A 20,976-nucleotide genomic window follows, 5' to 3' on the forward strand; every position below is an offset into this window, starting at 1 on the left:
AAAAGCCTTAGATGTCCAACAAGAGGGGAATGATAGAGCTATTTATTATATACTAGAGGTCCAGTACATGAAATTAATGCATGGATAGGTTCCCTAGTGGCTGCCATCTGCTGGTCAGGGCCTCCCTTCACACCCACCTTGGCCTGACACCACCCGCTCACCTGCTCCACCATCCCTCTACAGTCCCGCTTTCGTAGGGGGCCCACTGGGGCCAGCAGTGCCTCCACTGCCGCCTGCTTCTAGTGCTGCATTCCACGCCGCCCCCTCATGGTTAGCGCATATCTAACTCCTGGTCAGTCTAGCTCCCACCCTGTGGGGACAATTTGCATATTAGCCTTTTATTCTATAGGATTAATTCAATGAAATAATTTGAACACTGTAGGAAAACAGAAAATTGTATAAGAGACAACATTAATAGGAGGTTACAATGCAAAATCATTTTTTTCACTTTGATTGGATCCAAGAGTATTCATAAGGATAATGATCAGGAGAACCCAAAGATTTAGATCTAGGTTTTTCAAAAAGCTAATACTGGGGAAATGTTTTTAAATTTTTATTACTTTCAAAACCTGTTTAATTATTATGTTGAAGAACACTATTATGTTGAAGAAATATTTTAATGTGAGAATTAGAACTCTGTTTTAAATAAACTACTTGTATTTCTCTCGTGTTCTGCCACTTCTAACTATCTTCCCCTGCATGTCTCAATATCTGATCTTTTATCTTCTACTAGAGGCCCAGTGCATGAAATTCATGCACAGAGGGATGTCCCTCAACCCAGCCTGCATCCTCTCCAATCTGGGACCCCTCAGGGTATGTCTGACTGCCGGTTAAGGCCTGACCTGGCAGTCAGACATCCCTCTCACAATCTGGGACTGCTGGCTCCTAACCGCTTGCCTGCCTGCCTGCCTGATTGCCCCCTAACCACTTATGCCTGGCAGCCTGATTGCCCCCTAACCGCTCCCCTGCAAGCTTTATTGATGCCTAACTGCTCCCCTGCTGGCCTGATTGCCTCCAACTGGCCTCCCCTGCCGTCTCTCTCTCTCTCTCTCTCTCTCTCTCTCTCTCTCTCCTTCCCCCTCCCCTTGCAGAGAACTTTATTAACCTTTGTTTCAAACTTTATTCCCAGGCTTCTTCAGCTCCATTAGCTGCAAAGAGTAACTTGTGTATAAGTAAATACTGAAAAGAGTTGCAGTGTCCAAGGAGCTTAGGCTTAAAAATATTAGGGATCTTGATTTTATCAGATCCATTTTAAAAAATTGAAAAAGCAGTCATAATATAAAATAGCAGTTCCCAGTAACTTAAGCTTATCTTCTTCAGAATTTGACAATTCAGTTTGCTGCATTCTTGGAAGCCTCATAAAAATTCACCAAAATATCTGGAAATTCATCATTCTCATCCTCTTCCATAGCAATTGATGCTTTTCTACCAACAGATTGTTTGAGCAAAGCTTCAGCCATTCTCCTTAAACTAGTCAGACTGTCTGCACCAAACTGGTATAAGATGCTGGGTAGCACTTCTGTCACCTGCTCTGTCTCAGCATGACTTGTAATGATGAAAGTGTTTGCTGCCAGATATGTCTTAACTTTAGGGTTGTTAAAGTGGATCACTGTTTCTTGATTTGTGAACATATTTACCTCTTCAATACCAGAGATATTGTTTACCCCTATCTTCTTTAAGGAGAACTGAAGTTTTTATCATCTGCTGTAGCTGTTCTGTGAGCCACAGTCTTCTTTCTGTGAGCAGTTCCTTTCTCACCAACATACACTTGTGCCTACAGTTTGGCTAGTTTCTCTTGGTTCGTGATAGTTGCTTTTATCTTGTTGGAGAGGAAACAGAGGCCACATAGGGGACAGGGTTGGTGCTCAGCAGGCTCTTGAGCAGACCAGCTGAGAACAGTGCACACATGCTGAGACGCAAGACAGCAGCTAGCTCCAGCTATGTCTCTCTTTCTCTTCTCCTATCCCCCTACTTCACCTTTTCCTCCCTTTTATACTCCTAGCTCTTTGTGTGATTCTGTTCTTTGAGTGGTTAAAATAGGTACAGAAATGTATTTTATTTATTTTATCTGTTGAAGAAAATATTGCTTTTGTTCATTTAAAAGTGAATAAGCTGAATTAATTACTTTTGAATTATTTTTAAAGGCATCTGAATTTAATTATATTTTAATTATATATTCATGGCCAAGGCAAAATCAAATGCTTCTGCAGAGCTGTAAACTACATCAAGTGGAAAGACTTCATATCATAATTCCAATGAATTTATCATCACAGAAAGAATGAACATAAATATGAAAGTTTTACATTCACGTGTAGAGGAAACCCTGCTATTCCAATTTTCAATTTTCTAAATATCTGATTTCTAGTCATGCAAAAACATGCTCTAACCTCTATGAAACATGTTAATACAATAATTACAATCTTGCTTGTATTTTGCATTCATGATATTGTGAATGTAATATCTGTATGAACAGTATGGACAGGTATCCTTAATCATAATACCTGAGATGATACTGATTCATAATGAACAAATGCAACAAATGGGCCGGAGATTTAAAAAAATCTATTGGAAATACAGGGGTGGGCAAAATTAAGTATACAGTTGTTTGTATGGAAAAATATATATTACAAGAATAAATTCAAGAATAAACTCTGTGTTTTGCTTATTCACGACTGTAAGCATACTTTTGCTCACCTCACCCTTTTATAGTGACCTTGGACAACTTAATCTCTCTCGATTTCCTCATAAATAAAATGCATACAATTCTAGAACGTTTCTTATAGCATACAGGTATACCTCATCTTATTGTGCTTCTCTTTATTGTACTTTGCAGATAATGTTTTTTTGTTTTTGTTTTTGTTTTGTTTTTACAAATTGAAGGTTTGTGGTAACCCTGAGTAGAGCAAGTCTCTGGGCATGATTTTTCCAACAGACTTAGATGTTGGTTAGCAATACAATATTTTTAATTAAGGTATGCACATTTTTAAATATATATTTTTATTATTTTTATTTTTTTATCTTTTTATTTCAGAGAGGAAAGAAGAGGAAGAGAGAGATAGAAACATCAATGATGAGAAAGAATCATTGCTCAGATGCCTCCTGTATGCCCCCCACCCCCCACCGGGGATTGAGCCCACAACCCGGGCATATACCCTGACCAGGAATCAAGCCATGACCTCCTGGTTCATTGATCGACACTTAACAACTCATCCACGCTGGCCGAGTAAGGTATGCACAATTTTTAGACATAATGCAATTGCACACTTAGTAGACTATAGTATAGTGTAAACATAACTTTTACATGCACTAAGAAACCAAAAAATTCATGTGACTCACTTTATTGTGGTGGTCTAGAACCAAATACACAATATCTCTGAGGTATGCCTGTGTATTATAAGATTAAATATAACAAGGTTTTGAAAGCACATGCAATGCCTGGCACATAGTTAGCACTTCATCAAAGGGGGAAGACATTGCAGATTTGGAGGCTCAGTGTGCACATTGGCTTAGAGGAAGGAATTCAGAGGGCATGTCAGGAAAAGAGAAGATATTGGCTATAGTTGTGCTGGAGAGTGAATTTAGTAAATCTTCTTTTTACTTATAGAAAATAGGATTGGTCACACTTAAACTATACCTCATCAAGCCTTCAGAGTAGCCACCAGATTTAAACATCCCTTTCATTTTTGGAGTGAAGGGAGGGAGAGTGTGAGAGGCAGTTCCTTGTTGGTCTTGTGTGCAACACAGAAAGAAAGAAGGTGTTATCAGCCCCACAGTAACTTGGACTTCTATTAGCAAGGTCAGAGTGCTGGATCAATGGTCTGTCTCTGTCCTTCCAAGCAGGGACATGGCTGAAATATTCTGGATATAGAATGAGAATGTGTTCTTCAATGGTGAGTTTATGAGCTGATGGCTATGTCAGGTCTATCTGCTGATGCGATATAAGAAGGTGGAACTTAAACATGAGATGCTGATTGGTATAATATAGTGGTTAAGGGCACAGATTTTAAGGCCACAGATCCTACAGCCACACTGCCTGCATTCACTTACTAGGAGTGTGACCTTGAGTAAATGACCCTCTCTGCGACTCAGTTATTTGTTTGAAAAGTGGGGACAATAATAGTTCTTCCTTCATGGGGTTTGTGGTGAGAATTAAATAAGATAACATTATGTAAAAACACTTAGAATGTTGCCTACCAGATCATGAATGCTGCCTATATTCCATTATCACCTCCTCTTTTGATCATTCCATTATCAGCTTCTCTTTTGATCAGAATAATCTTCATGGGCCCAGGGAGAACACATCCCCATGTACAAAAAAGAAGTATCATGCATTCTCTCTCTGATCCTAGCTTGGGTGGGGCATAACAAAAGCCATAAGACAATGGCATTGACACTAGAGAGACTTTGCAAATGATTATAGAAACCAGACAGAGATTCATCCTGAAATCCTGGGTTGTGTAGGGGCACTCTTCCTCTCCAGGCTGCAGTGAGACTTGACATTTTCTGTCATCATGCTTTAATGTTTTCAAAAAAGCCCCTCTAGAAATGAACAAATTACCCACGAAGAATAACACATTAACCCATTAGCTGGATGAACACTTTAGCAGATTACTTTGATCAGATTACTTAGCTTCAGGAAGCTCGACTGTAAAGCCAGCAAATGAAGGAAGGTTAAATGGTGCTGAGCGGAAAGAGGGAAAGGGCATCTGAAGGGCTGCTGAGGGCTAAAGCCTGGCAAAACCAGCATCTGCATGGTTTATTTTCTCTATTTTTTCATATTACATACATCACATAGTGTAGGGCCAGGCACACAATCAACAGATGGTTATGAAGTACCTGCTGAGTAAATAAGTACCTGTAGTGGACAGAAGTCTCCAAACACTTCAGGGATATTTTATTTTGCACACAAAAAACTACCAACTAGGTCTGTAGTATAACTTGAAGTCAGGTAGTGTGATACCTTCAGCTTAGTTCCTTTATCTCATGATTGCTTTGGCTATTTTGGGGTCTTTTGTGGTTCCATACAAATCTGCTGATTTCTCATTCTATTTCTTTAAAAAGTGACATTGGGATTTTGATGGGTATTGCATTAAATCTGTATATTGTTTTGGGTAATATGGCCATGTTAACTATGTTGATTCTTCCAGTCCATGAACACAGGATATTTTTCCATTTTTTGTACCTTTTTCAGTCTCTTTTAATAATGCTTTGTAATTTTCAATATATAGGTATTTCACATTCTTTTTAAGTTTATTCGTAGGTATTTTATTCAAATTATACTACAAAGCTCTGATAATTAAAACAGGATGGTATTGGCAGAGAAACAGACACAAAGATCAATGAAACAGAATAGATAATCCAGCTATAAAACCACATGTATATGGACAGATAATTTTTGACAAAGGAGCCAGAAATGCACATTGGAGTAAAGATAGTCTCTTCAATAAATGGTGCTAGGAAAACCAGAAAGCCACATGCAAAAGAACAAAACTGGATTACAGTTTGTTCCTATGTACAAAAATTAATTCAAAATGGATCAAGGACCTAATCATAAGACCTGAAGCAAGAAGTTACATAGAAGAAAATATAAATACCAAACATAGGGACCTGGGTCATAGAGAAGAACATTTTATGGACTTGATCCCAAAGACAAGGGAAGTAAAGGCAAAAAATAAGTGAATGGGACTATATCAAATTGAAGAGCTTCTGCACAGCAAAAGAAACAGACAAAACAAAACAAACAAGCAGCCAACCAGATGGGAGGTGATATTTGCAAATAGTAGCTCTGACAAAGGTTTAATTTCCAAAATATATAAAGAATTCTTAAAACTCAACATCAAACAAACAAACAACCCAGTCAAAAAGTGGGCAGAGGACCTGAAAATACACCTCTCCCAAGAAGACATACAAACAACCAATAGATATATGAAAAGATGTTCAGACTCACTGGCAATTAGGGAAATAAATTAAAACTACAATGAGATACCAACTTATACCTGTTAGAGTGACCATTATCTACAAGACAAACAATAACAAGTGTTGTAGAGGTTGTGGAAAAAAGGGAACCCTCATTCACTGCTTGTGGGAATGTAGACTGGTACAACCACTATGGAAAGCAGTCTGGCGATTCCTCACTCAAAATATTAAGAATTGAGCTACTAAATGACCCAGCAACCCCACTCCTGGGTATATACCTGGAAAACTCGAAATCATGCATTTGCAAAGATACATGCACCCCTATGTTCATTGCAGCATTATTCACAGTGGCTAAGACGTGGAAACAAGGAAAGTGTCCCATGATAGAGGACTGGATAAAGAAGATGTGGTACAAATCCACAATGGAATACTACTCAGCCATAAGAAAAGATGAAATAGCACCATTTGCAACAACATGGATGGACCTTGAGAACATTATGCTACGTGAAATAAGTCAGACAGAAAAAGCTAAGAGCCATATGATTTCACTCATATGTGGGATATAAAACTGAAACTTATGAACACAAACATCAGAGTGGTGGTCGCCAGAGAGAAGGGAGTGGGAGGGAGAAGGGGGTTCTAATATGAGGAGAAGATTTGACTTTGGGTTTTAGGCACACAGTGCAATACAAAGATCTTGTAACATAGAAATTCACACATGAAACCTATATGTTCATGTTGACCAATGTCACCCCAATCTATTTAATAAATAAAAATTTTTTTTAAAACTACTGACTAGAGAGGGTTAAATACTGGATGTTGACCTGCTTCATAGGGTGAGGCAAGCACTTGAGGCTGGGAACAAAGCATGCACTAATAAAGTACTCAAAAAACAAGTGGAGTATAATGATGGGCACTCCAGAATCAAACAGGTGTAGAAGATCCAAGCATAGAGGTGATACACATTCAAGAAAATGGTGAGGCAAGATTGATCCCAAGAACCAGGAGAAAGCTGAGTTTCCAAGAGAGAGGAAATTAAGAAAAGAAGTAACTTTTTTATTGAGTGCCTTCTTTGTGTCAGGCACTTTCACTGATCTTATCTAATGTATTCCTCCCAATAGGACTAATAGTAATCATCTCTATTTTTTATAAGTGGGACAGTTAATCATCAGAAAAGCTAGGCAAAAGTAGCATACTGAAATCACAGTGCACAGACTTGGACCTAGTCTATTTGGGCTTAAGTCCTGACTCTGCCACTTATTAGTTGAGTGGTCATAGGCAAGTAATTTAACCTCTCTGTTCTTCAGTTCCCTCAGAGAATCAATATAGTACCACCAAAGTTCCCCGGGAAAACATAATTTTCTATATTATTCCTTTCCAGGCATATGACACTGAGTCATAAGAAATGGAAAACAGCAATGGAAAAAGGCCAGATGCACACTGGTGTACTTGAGCTAAGTACAAAAGGAGATGTAGAGTTATTTTTAAGATACACTTTATTTCTAAAGTGCTTTCTGAGCCTTAAATATACTGTGCAGTCATATCACTAAAGGAAAACAGAAAGTTACCTAAGTTCTGAAAACACATGATAAGAGTACATGAATGTGCATGATTTCCCTGATCAGAGACCTTCATTCCAATTTGATGCAAGCCATAAATGAAATGACTTAGCTGATTATGTCAGTCCCCCATGAACATTTGTTTACATCAAAAACTTCTACACGTAATTGCTGTCTCTTCTCAGGGGAGGCCCAGCTGGGATAACAAGAAGTGTTGTAAGGTTCTATGGAGGTGTGATCACTGTTACGGCATGAATCTGGCACTGCATGTCCGCACTCTGTCTGCCTTGGCAATTGGATCCATCAGTTTCCCTCCTTCACATAGCTAAAATTAGCTAAGGAGACAGCAGAAGTCTTGGGAAAGAGCTGTAAATAACATTCAGATCTGGTAAGCCATGGAACAAAGACCCCAAGTCCACTTTGCTCCTGAGTCATAGTCTGTAATTACACCGTAGTTATGGTGTTCTTTCAAAAAGGCAATGATAGTACCATCTGATTATCTGAGAGAAGGGTGTGGATGGAAATAAGTCAGGATCAAGGACATACCAAAAAAAAATGCCCATTTTCCTTAATTAGTTTTTTAAAACTCTTATTATTGTGAAAACAATATAGATTTGCTTTTATAAATAAATTAATCCTCACCCAATGATATTTTTCATTTTTTAGAAAGAGTGGAAGGGAGGGGAAGAGACAGAGAGAGAGAAACATTGATATGAGAGACATCGATTGATTGCCTTCCACACATGCTACGACCAGGGGCCTGGGATCGAGCCTGATCAGAGCCTGGGATCAAGAGCAGCCGAGGTACATGCTCTTGACCAGGATAGAACCCATGACCCTTAAGTCCATGGGCTAATGCTCTAACCACTGAGAAAAACCAGCTAGGGAGATATTTTTTAATAAAACAATTTATTGAGTTATGATTGACATAAAAAGCTGTACATATTTTATATGTGCAATTTGATGAGTTAAGTATACACTTGTGGAACCATTACCACCATCAAGGCCATAAACATATACACCACTTCTTTGTTTCTTATTTGTTGTTGTTGCTGTTTGGTGATAAGAAAACAATATAAGATCTACCCTCTTAGCAAATTTTAAGTATATGGTATTATTAGCGATAGGCACTATTCTGTATAGTATATTCAGAAATTATTTGTTTTGCATCACTGAAACTTTGTAACCTGTAACTATGACCTACCTATCTCCCTTTCTCCCAAGCCCCTTGAAACCACCATTTTAGTCTTTGCTTCAGTAAGTTTGACTATTTTAGATTCCTCGTATATGGAATGGGTTATTACATAGTATTTGTCCTTTGGTGTCTGACTTATTTAACTTAGCATGATGTCTTTCAGGTCCATTTATTTTGGCATAAGTGGCAGGATTTGTCTTTTTTAAAGCTGAATTATATTCCATTGATTATTACATTTATTCTTTAAACAGACACTACTAAAACTGCTTTTAGTTATCTTGTCAGAAACATTTTTTTCAGAATCCTTGTAAAAAAGACTTTCCTAAACTCATTACAGAATCTATATGTGTTCCATTCACTGAGAGAATATTAGAACTCTTTTAGTGTCTTCTTAAATATACCTTTATTATAAGCCTTGTGAAATGTTTCAGGACATGTATGTTTTATTATAATTTTTTATTTTCTTTTATTTTTACTTTATATTTATTGTTTACACTATTGCAGATGTCCCACTTTCCCTCTTTGCCCACATCCCCTGAACCCTCGCCCCCCCCTTACCTTTGACCACCACCACACTGTTGTCTGTGTCTATGGCTTATGCATATACTAGAGGCCCAGGGGTCCCTCAGCCAGGCCTGTACCCTCTGGCAGTCTGGCAGTCCAGGACCCCTCGGGGGATGTCTGCCTGTCTGCTTAGGCCCAATTGGGCAGGCAGACATCCCTCTTGCAGTCCAGGTCTCTCACAGTTCAGGACCCCTTGCTCCTTACTGCCCACCTGCAGCAGAGGCTCTCACCACTGCTGCTGGGCTCGCCAGTCATGAGCCCGGCTTCTGGCTGAGTGGCACTCCCCCTGTGGAAGGGCACTGACCACCAGGGGGCAGCTCCTGCATTGAGCGTCTGTCCCCTGGTGGTCAGTGCGCATCGTAGCGACCCGTCATTACACTGTTCAGTTGATTTGCATATTAGCCTTTTATGATATAAGATTTTCTTTGGCTAATCTCTTCACCTTCTTACATCTAGTCCCCCACCCCCATCCCCTCTGACAGCTGTTAGTCTGTATGCCTCTCGACTTATTTTGTTTGTCAGTTTATTTTGTTCATTAGATTCCACATATAAATGAGATTATATGGTATTTGTCTTTTACTGGCTTATTTCACAAGGCATAACCTTTTTTTTAATCCATTCATCCGTAGATGTACATTTAAGTTGTTTCCATATCTTGCCTATTGTGAATAATGCTTCAATGAATGTGGTGATGCATATATCTCTTCAAGATCCTGATTTCATTTCCTTTGGATTTATATCCAGAAATGGGATTGCTAGATCATATTGTAGTTCTATTGTTTAACTTTTTGGAGAACATTCATACTTCTTTTTATTGCGATTGTACCAAATTACATTCCCACCAACAGTGCATAAGGGAACGCTTTTCTCCACATTCTCACCAACACGATATCTTTAGATGATTTTAAAAAAAAATAATAGCACATACTAACAGTTTGAGGTTTTATTATTCATTACTTTGATAATTAGTGATGTTGAGCACCTTTTCATATATCTGTTGGCTATTTATATGTCTTCTTTAGAGAAATATCTACTCAGGTCTTTTCATCAATTTTTAATCCAGTTATTTTTTTTGAAATTGTGTTGTATGAATGCCTTGCATAGTTTGGACATTAACCCACTATTAGATATATGGTTTATAAACATTCTCTTATTCAGTAAATTGCCTTTCATTTGTTGATTTTTTTTAATTTACAGAACTATTTATTTTGATTCAATCTCAAGTGTTTATTTTTTTATTTTGCTGTTACATATAAAAAAAATAATTGCCAAGACCAATGTCAAGAGCTTTACCCTTATGTTTTCCTCTAGGAGTTTAATGGTCTCAGGTCTTCAGTTTAAGTCTTTAATCCATTTGGAGTTGATTTTAGTGTATCTATAATAATAAAAGCATAATATTCTACCTTCCAGACAACCTTCTGGACAAAGCCGGGGGTGAGAGGGCCATGCCCCTTGCACAAATTTCATGCATGCAGCCTCTAGTAGTATAAGATTTAATTCCGTTGCATGTGGATATCTAGTTTTCCCAAAAACATTGCTGAACAATTTTGACTAAGTATGTGTGGGCCTATTTCTTGGCTCTCTATTCTGTTCCATTGGTGTCTGTATCTGTTTTTAATGCCAGTGCCATATTATTTTGATTGCCATAGTTTTGTAATATAATTTAAAATTATAATTCATAATTTAAAAGCCTCCAGCTTTGATTTTCTTGCTAGAAATTTCATTGGCTACTCAGGAACTTTTGTGGTTCTGTATAAATTTTAAGATTTTTTTCTATTTCTGTGAAAAACTCCATTGGAATTTTTGATAGGATTACACTAAATCTACAGGATGCTTTGGGTAAGTATGGACATTTTAACAATATTTTTTTAAAAAATGTTTTTATTGATTTAAGAGAGAGGGAGAGAGAGAAACATTAATGATGAGAAATAATCATCCATTGGCTGCCTCCAGCACACAGGCCACTGGAGCTGGAGCCTGCAAACCAGTCATGTGCCCTAACTGAAAATTGAACCATGACCTCCTGGTTCATGGATCGATACTCAACCACTGAGCAACACTGACTGGGCAACAATATTAATTCTTTCATTTTATAAACACAGGGTATCTTTCCATTTATTTGTATCTACTTTAACTTATTCATCAATATTTTATAATTTTTAGTGTACAGATCATTTACCTCCTTGGTTAAATTTATTCCCAAATATTTCATTGTTTTGATGCTAATTCAACTGGGATTAATGTCATAATTTATATTTCTGATAGTTTGTTCTTAGTGTATAAACATGCAAATGATTTAGGTATGTTAACTATGTATCTTGCAATTTTAATGAATTTGTTTATGAATTCTAATAGTTTTATGGTGTTTAGCGTTTTCTATATATAAAATCATGTCATCTGCAAACAGCTTTTACTGCATCTCATAAGTTTTGGTGTGTTGCATTTTCATTTTCATTTGCCTCAAGATTTTTATTTCTACTTTTACTCCTTCCCGTGTCGTTCAGAAGTATACTGCTTAATTTCCACATATTAGTAATCTAATAATTTTAATTGGAAAAATGAATCTTTTTCATTTGAATAATTATTGAAGGCAAACACATAACTGTTTTTTACCTTCATTAACAAATTTTAACTTGAAAATAAACTTATTTAATATCTGTATAGTTGGCAAATAATGTTACATAATTCAAAGGGTAGTTGGAAGATTAAATGTGCTTACAAAATTTAGTTTTAAATATTTTAAAATATATTTTTATTGATTTCAGAGAGGAAGAGAGCAGGAGAGAGATAGAAACATGATGAGAGAGAATCATTGATCTTCTGCCTCCTGCACATCCCTTCCTGGGGAATGTTTCTCTATCTCTCCATTTTAACTGTCTCTTTGTGTTTTTATTTTATTTTTTATGTATGAGGTATACCTGCTATGTCTCCCAGTCTTGGTAGGATGCCTTATGTAGTAGAAGCTCTTTGGAGTCCAGTGGTGCAGTATCCTTGATCACCTGAGCTAGGAGTTCCAGAAATGTCCCTTGAGTCAGTTATGTGGCCTATCTTGTTGTAATTGAGTCCTGATTGCTATTGGCCCGTTCATGCACCATCAATTCTCAAATTGGCTGACTGTGTAGGCAGACCTCAACCATAGTGTATGAGATGCTGTGCAGGTGCCAACACATGAAGCGGAATTGGTCTGGTGCCTACTGAGATCTCCCTTTGGATGTGCCACTTGTGAAGCTAATTAGAGCCTACTCTCATGTTGTCTGAATCTGGTCACTGTGTGTGTTGGTTTGGGGGCCTCTAGATAGGGACTCTCGTGCAGGCCAATATCAGACACTGCCTGTGACTGGCCCTGGGCAACCTGTTTTGAGCCATACACAGTTTGTGGCTGCCTTTGCTTGGCCTGCCTGTGAGTAGAAAAGACCAAGCTGTGCACCAAGGTTGGCTTTTACCAGTCCTAAGTCCCAAGGACAGATCAACAAAAGTCCCAAGTCACCCCAAAATGTGCCTCCCCATGCTTCTGCCTGCTGGCTGCCTGTTTGTTTGGGGCACTGAAAGAATCTCTGATGATACTTAAGTTGCATGAGGTAGATCTTCAGTGAATCACCAGGTAGGGGCCAGTGGTGTTCACCAGGTTGATACAGGTTTCAAACTCGGGATCAGTGCTGTGTCTAAGGTCACTCAGCAAATGTCCTATAATATACCAAGTCTAGCTTCCACTTGCTGGGCGCTTACACACCTCTATGGCGAGGTCTCGGGGATTTTTGAGGTGAGGCCAGCAGAGTTTATCAAGCCCAAACAGACCAAGAGTTGCCCACGTGAAAGGAGGATTTGCTCCACTCAAATGTGCGAGGGAAAAATGTTCCCCATCCTAGACCCCCACAATTCAGGGGGTCTCATATTCTGCCTGGAACCAAATCTCAACAGAGCTGGACCTCTGGGAGTGAGGAGGATGGGCCTAATAGACCTCCCATTACTGGGAGGTGCTGATCAGGCTCGGGTGAGGTGATGGACTGGCCTCTGCCCCAGAGTCACACAACTCAGTCTGTCCCAGATTCTGTGCAGATCTTGGGAAAGCAGACACTCCAAGAGTCACGAGGTGGGGGCTGGCAGGGTGCTCAGAGAGTGAGGCTAATGAATCTCCCATGATGGGAAGTCACAAGTTATGTTCAGGGAAAAATGGGAGGAATGACCACTGCTCTAAAGCCGCAGAACTCAGACACTGGCACCCTCTAAGTCTGCCCAGACCTCTACACCCTGGCCCAGGCAGCTGACTCCTCAGCAGGATGAAAGCTTGACAGGGAGTCCAGAGGGTCAGGCTATTGCATTCCCTCTGGCTGATGCCATATGAAGGAGAGTGCTCCACACAAGAAATATGACATATGAGGTGTGGGAGTGGAATTCAGCTTAGGGATTCTGGCAGCTGTCCTTTCAACTGTCTCCCCAGAGCCACAAACCCCAGTCTCCTCACAGTACTCTAGTCTTCTCCACATCCACCTGAGCCCAGAGTGAGTGTTTGTTACAAGATTTCAGGCCAGGAGGAATAGGGAAACTGAGACAGGAAAGTTAAAACAAGACCAGTGTGGGCAATTTGCAGCCAGCTTGTAACAAGCCATTATCTTTCCCAGCCAAGGACATTTGACAGCAAATGGTTAACAACCCCCTTAATGAGAGAATGCAGAAAGGAAGGGGGAAAGGTATAAGGAAAAAGGGGCAGTTTTACTCCCTAAGCAGAGAAACCAGCAGTCTCAAGGCTTGGCAAGATAAAGTTGCTAGGTCCTTCTCATGAATTTTGGGAAGGTCACAACAAAGTAAAAAAGGGACTTTGAGAATTAACCTGTACCAAAATAATCAGCAAAATAATTTTGAAATCTATAGACAGGAGGGTATATAACACCTCAGACCCCACCCAACTCGCTCTTCAGATTCACTGAGAGCTCATCTGTGCTTCATAAGCCAGATGTATAGGTTTACTTGCTTTGCTTTTTCAATAAAGGTTCATGCTTTAGTTGATTTAATATATTGGCTTTTCACAATGCAGTCAATGTCTCTCGTATAAAGTCATTTGTATGAGAGACCTTGACTCCATTGTGAAAAGTCAATATACTAAAACGGTGTTTGGTAATATAGAGAGGTATTTGGTAACACCTCTCTGGTGTCCAAGAGAAGTGCCTCTAACAGTTGTGATCAAAATGTTGTGCATTGGCCTTTTAAGAGGATGCTTGTGTCTTTAGTGGACTCCCATCTCTAACTGGTGGACATCATCCCCACTGATTTCAGAGCCTGATGTTATGTGGGTGCCTTTTCTTGGCTCTGGTACTCTGAGCTGGGGAGGCTGGCTTAGAGTTGAGACCCCATGCTTCTCAGGGGGAACCTTTGTAGCTGAGATCTCTCCAGCATCTCAGCCACCACCCATGGGAGAAGGGCAGCACTTTTTACATCTCTGACCATCTTACCAGTCTCTATGTGGCTTCTTCTATAAATCCTTAGTAATAAGACTTCTTATTACTAAGAAGTAGTGGGTTGTTCATGTTGATTGCTCTATATTTTAGTTGTGATTCCAGTTTGATACTGGAAGACGTGAGTGCAATATCCACCTACACCACCACCAACTTGAATTGTAAAAAGAAATTTTTGTAGTACAATACTCTAATTGGCTAGCTATATAATATAGACACATGGCACATATTCATTTCCATTTTTTTTCCACACACATTTTTACTTTCTAATTGTAATATGAGCCCAAAGAATTTAAATCATGGCTTGAGAGTCTGTATCATTGCCTCCAGCACTATTGATTTTTAACATATTCTTTGATAAATTATCCACCGTCTTATTCCTTCTGCTATACATATCTTCTCTCTAAAAAGAATACGGACAATTCACAAGTATGCTTTAAATGTTCAAGGAAGGAAATGAACTAATACTCTTTATTATATCCCTTATACTTAAAAAAAAAAACTTTAGTGTTGAAAGTATTACATATGTCCCCCTTTTCCCCCATTGCCATCTCCCACCCTCCTACCCACCCCCCAGGCCTTCATCACCCTATTGTCTCTATGGGTTAACAAATAATGATAAAAACAGATTATCATACTGGGTCTGATATTTTTTTCTTAATGTTCAACCTTGTAAAATAAAATCCTCTGATTAAAGGGCATCTTGAATTTTTTCAGTAACATTTTCAGAAGGTGGCATGGTTGGGGAATGAAGTGGTCAGGTTAATGGGGGAAAGAAATGATTCTTTTTTTCTTTATGCTATAAAACCCTTCCCTACTCATGTTGTGCCAACAGAGTAAACTCCTCTTCACTCCTGGATGAGGGTGACATATACACTAATTCATTTAAGTTCTTAGCTATGGATGTTCAGAAATCCAACTCTACCAACTGACATCATCAACCCTGGTGGCATTTCACTTATAAAGTGTCCCATGCAGTTCCTAAATTTAGGTTATCTTGGGCGGCTCTGGCTGAGCAGAATAACCTTGAGGAGAGGTATAAGGGGAGAGAGCACTGAGTATTTTTCTCAGACCATTCTGTCTTCTCATGTTCCACATGAAAATGTAATTCTGTTTTTGTAAAGTTCTTTGAGTAAATGATTGAGGTATCCTTAAGTCTTAACTGGGGCAAGGTCAACCTGTTACTGCGCTGAGGTGTGACACCAAAGACCTTTTATGATAGGGCAAGGTGGTATCAATTCTGCCTCCCACACAGGACTTATATGGCTCACTTCCCTTCTCCAGGCCATGTTTTCTTTATCAGTAATGGTGTGACCTGCTCTTTGGATTATTATTTTTTAAATTACCTTGCCAAATGTGATCATCCTCCCTTTGGTGCCCTTACTGTACATTGGACCCAACCCAATCCCTTCACTGTCTCCTCTGTCTGCTAACACACTGCTGCATCTCTGCTTCCCTCACTATGTGGTGAATGCTTTCAGAACAGAAACTATATCTTACTTATATTTGCATTATGGTTATTTGAATTTGGTGAACATTCAAAAATGTTTGATGAATAAATGAATGAAGAAAAGAACAAATGAGCTCCCCACTCCAGGTCAAATACCTCCTCACTCCGATTAAAACCCAATTTTGTTTAGGTTTAAGATTAGATAACAGAATGATTCAGAAGAACATAGGAAATTATAGACAAGTGCATTAACTATCTCATTTCGTATGCAGCCTCTCCCAATTCCCCACCCTCATGTTTGTTTCCTTCATGGCTTAAGATCTGTTTTCCTCTTTTTTAAGGCAAAGAAAGAAAAATTTACATTTGCACTTCTCCACTAGCCTGTATCAAAGTTTATTCTAAAAGCAACAAAAACATTCTAGCTCCTTAGAGAAAATAAATATATGGGACAGTATATGTCACGGTTGGTACATGCAACCTTTTTATAATAACCTGCACCCTTTCTCCCAGATGCACGCACATACAAAAAGAACACGCACAGTAATGTGCCGCAACCAGCAAATCAAAGCCACACAGTGAAAGAATCCCTTCACTTCCAAAGCCATTGATGTCTGCAATTTACGTATATGAAATATTTCTAAGCAACTTCAACCGCTTTATCCCGATGTGGGAAGACCTAGGCATCCAGCTTTGGAGTGCAGGCCTCCTGGGCAGTGTAGGCTTCCCCAGATTTCACCTGCAACTGTAACTGCTGCCAGTTGCTTGAAGATTCTAGTTGCCCTGGTGACAATTAAGTGGGAGGGTAACTGTAATTACATTTAGACCTTTACATTTTATATAGGTCAGAGAAAAAAGCAACTTTAAAAATGTAGTATACTTAAGTAGTACATTTATCAACGTTTTTTCTTATATGCTTCTGGCATTTAAAAGGTCCAAACACTCAGGTACAAATATAAGACCTCATAATGCTGGTGATTTTCAGAGGGGGTTGGGATGGAAAGTTGGAAAGACTGTTGGTTTGTCTTAATATGGTTTCTATGAAATGATTCCTTTAATAGACCTAGAACAGCAGAACAAGGAGGACAGTATGAGGAAAGGCAGTGGAATTTAAATCGATGGTTCATAACAATGTGTAATGAATGACTAAGGCTTAAATCAAAGCCCAAAGGAAAGGAGCAGTCCAGCCTTGCCTGTAAAAGTCAAAAGTCAAAACATACATTAAAGTTGGCCCTCCCTGGTCAATACCAAAGAAGGGCTCATTGTCTTTTAAGGAAACATGCCACTGCAGCAAATGCTAATCACAAATGGATATTCTTTTTAAAGTTCATTTTATTAGAGTTTATATTCACTATTATTTTGTATTCGTTTCAGTTGTACAACATAGTGGTTATGTTATCCGAGGATTACACAGGGGGGTTTGTTCCTACACTGTCAATCAGAGTGGGCTTATTGGGCCACCACTGAAATAAGTATTTCCAGAGGCCCCCACGGGAAAATGAGATGTGATTGAAGACTTTACTTACATGGAGTTACATTCCTTGGGTTGTAAAGTTCCATGTTCCTTAATCCAGTCTTAGAAAGGGGGCAGCTGTGGCTTCAGCAAAGCCAAAAGGAGGGCCAGTATCCAGAGTGTCCATTCCATGGCAGAGCTGGGTACAGCATTAAGCTACTCATAGTCCATTAGTTCATTGTGTGGGTCCCACATGGCTCATGGCATATAGGGGAGCGTGCCCCACCCCCCAGGAGCACAGACAAGTGGCAAGAGAGAGCGCTCCTTTGTCCATGAGTTTAAATATTCAGGTTTCATGCCCTTGCAGTAGCCATACCTATTCTGGCCACTGACTTGTTTCCAGGTGTGAATGACAAGTAAGCAACTTCCCATATCACTCAGACTTTACTGGGTATGCATCTACACTACCTTTGTCCAGTCCTTTCCCGCATCGATCACCGGGGAACAGAGTTGGAAATTGTCAACTGAAGGTTCCTGGCAAAGCTGTATAAATAGCATGCTTCAATTATCCAGTTTCCCCTTTACTCCTTTCCGGTTAAATAATGACCAGATTATTACAACTGTATCAGTTAGACAATTATATACTTTACATAGTGGTTCCCCCCTAATATTTCAAGTACCCACCCAGCTTAAAGGATTACTTCTGTGCTCCTATACTGCATAATGCTCAAAGAACTGTACCCCCTCACTGTGCAACTGCATAATGTTGTGGGGGGAAAATTTCCCTTGGGTTTGTAGCTTCCAAAATCCCTAACCAAGGTCAATTTCTAGATGCTTATTCTTTCCAGGGAAAGCATTATAAGGAGAGGCATAAAGGTTCCTTCACAGAAGTATGGAAATTTGGTGACCTTCTGGAAAGACACTGAAAGTTCCTCTTCTTCTTTCTGTCCCATTCCTGCTGTGCCATGTGCTGTGTGTGTGCAACTTGGCTGCATGCCCTGCCACCAAGAGTTGGCTGAATTTCAGTGGTGAAGAAGACACCACAGAACTGTGACTACTCCTTAATACTCCTGAATCCTATTATATATTTCTCAGCATGCTACTGTTACTGGACCCTTGATTAAAGTCCCTTTTAACACCATGGACACCCAGAATTAAAAGAATGTTGAATGTTGCCAATTGTCTTTGTTTCTTAGTCCTGAACTGAGTTACTATTCCTATGAGCACAGTACAATCTACATGCAACCTTGTCCTTTATATTTGGTATATTTGGAGTAAGATATCTAACTTCTGAGATTCCTCAATCCCATCAACAGAGGCACTTTACTTCATTAAGATGTTTCCTACATTAGCAAGACATTCAATTTATTCTTCCTTTTGATCCTAAAGGAATGCTTACTAAGGGCTAAGTGTTACTTAAGTAGGTGGGGCCTACGGTTTTCAAAATAAGTGACTCCTGCTGAGTGGTTAAAGGCTTTGTTTTACCAAAGGTGTGGTCAGTAAAAGTGAAATTATACTTAAGTCCTCAGAGAACAGGCTGGTCCTCTACCCTGTAATGACCACTGCCTGCCTCAAAAACAATGAGACTACTTTGTTTCAATAAAACTCAGTATTTAAAACATCCAAGTGACTTTTTATTTCCAAAATTAGCCTCTTCAATACCATTGCTTCACATTTTGGAACTCCTCCTAGGGAAATGCCATTAGAGCCAGTATCTCAGTCAGATCCACACATAGTCACTGAATAAAAACAGCATTACCCAGTTTGACGCCCCCCGCACTGCTCATCAGACTTGGCTTTTTTGAGACTGTGTGCCCTTACCAAAAAGTAAATTCACTCTCAAAATGCCAAACTCATAACTACTGAGGGTCATGAGAATAGGCTCTCAAGGCAGTTTCCAAATAAGTAGGCCAACATGTTAGGAGCTTGTGAATCCCCCTGAATAACTGTATGGCCCCAAAAGAGATAGCACTTATTTTTATATGTAAAACATGGAATGCTATTTAAATATTGGATAAGGTGTGCCCAGCTATAGTGGCTCAGTTGGTTGGAGCATCGTCCCATACACCAAAAAGTTGCGGGTTCAATTTCTAGTCGGGTGTGTGAGGAGGTAACTGATCAATTTTCTCTCTCACATGGATGTTTCCTTCTCCCTTCCTCTCCAGAATTCATAAAAACATATCCTTGGGTGAGAGTTAAATAAATAAATAAATGTAGGCTTTCTCGTTTTTAAATATAAAAACGGGGATGAAAACACTGAATTCAGAGGGCTATTGTGATAAAAATAAATGAGATATATGGATATATTTTATAATCCTCAAAGTGGACCTTCAAGAGTAAGATGCATGTGTATGTAGATAAGTAAATATAAGTATATGTACATATCTACACAGTACATAAAATCAATGCTATTATATTCCTATCTTTTATCTATACAGGAAACATGAGGAAGAGTTAAAGAGGATGAAAATGAAAGGAATCAACAGTTGAATTCAGATGATTTAAAAGAGTAGAAAGTTAATACAGTTTTAAAAGTACAATAGGATGACTTGAATTTTCCTAATGATTCACTTTTCCTATCTTAATACCAAATGTGCAGTTAAAAAAGGTTAAGTCCTCAAAAAGAGGGCTACATTTAAATACAATGAAAGAGGAATTCTTAGTAACTGCTAATGGTGTCTAATTATTCCCAAATTGACTTTAGATTTTTGTCCTTCTTATACTGGTATTTCAACCCCAAATACATTTAACTAAAAGAAACTAAATGAATGGATTGAGAAGCTTAATTTTAATTCACTTGAACAAAATTTTATTGGATTAAATTTCTTTTTCACAAATATAATACTTGATGACACTTAAAACCCTTAAAATAGTCAAATAGAGAATTTATTACATTATTTGTCTTTGTCACTTTTCCTTTCAAATTATACACTCAAAGGATCATGAGGATATTTCTCTAGTTAAACTTAACTTTCAGTTATTAGTAGTAGATTAAAAACTCAATTAATTAGCACTCAACCAATTAGAACTATCAAGTTACTGGAATGTTGCCATTATTAACTTCTACTAGTAGTTAAAAAAAACCCAAATCTTCTGGAGGAAGAGTGTCTTAATTTGACATTGGGCCCAGTTTCCTGCAATTTTTCTGTGATAGCTATATAAGGAAGCAGAGGAAGCAATACATGTTTAGGAAATACTTCCTATGTACCCATCCATCTCTGTGATCCGGCCCTGGCTAATATTTTAAATTTATTCCTTCACATATCTTCTGTTCCAGACATTCTGAGCATCTGCAATTTTATTTAAACCTGACAATAACCCTATAAAAATGTCATATATTTTAATTGTACTGATGAAGAAACTGAAGATTGGTGGTGCTATGTAACATGTCT

General features: G+C 38.7%; 1 pseudogene; it reads right to left on the reverse strand.

Annotated features, from left to right (window-relative positions):
* Positions 1-1,331: 1,331 nt before the first annotated feature.
* On the reverse strand, positions 1,332-1,819 carry LOC102758950 (annotated as a pseudogene).
* Positions 1,820-20,976: the final 19,157 nt, after the last annotated feature.

The sequence above is a fragment of the Myotis davidii genome, unplaced genomic scaffold (assembly GCF_000327345.1).
Source record: "Myotis davidii unplaced genomic scaffold, ASM32734v1 scaffold900, whole genome shotgun sequence".
NCBI classification, from domain to species: domain Eukaryota; kingdom Metazoa; phylum Chordata; class Mammalia; order Chiroptera; family Vespertilionidae; genus Myotis; species Myotis davidii.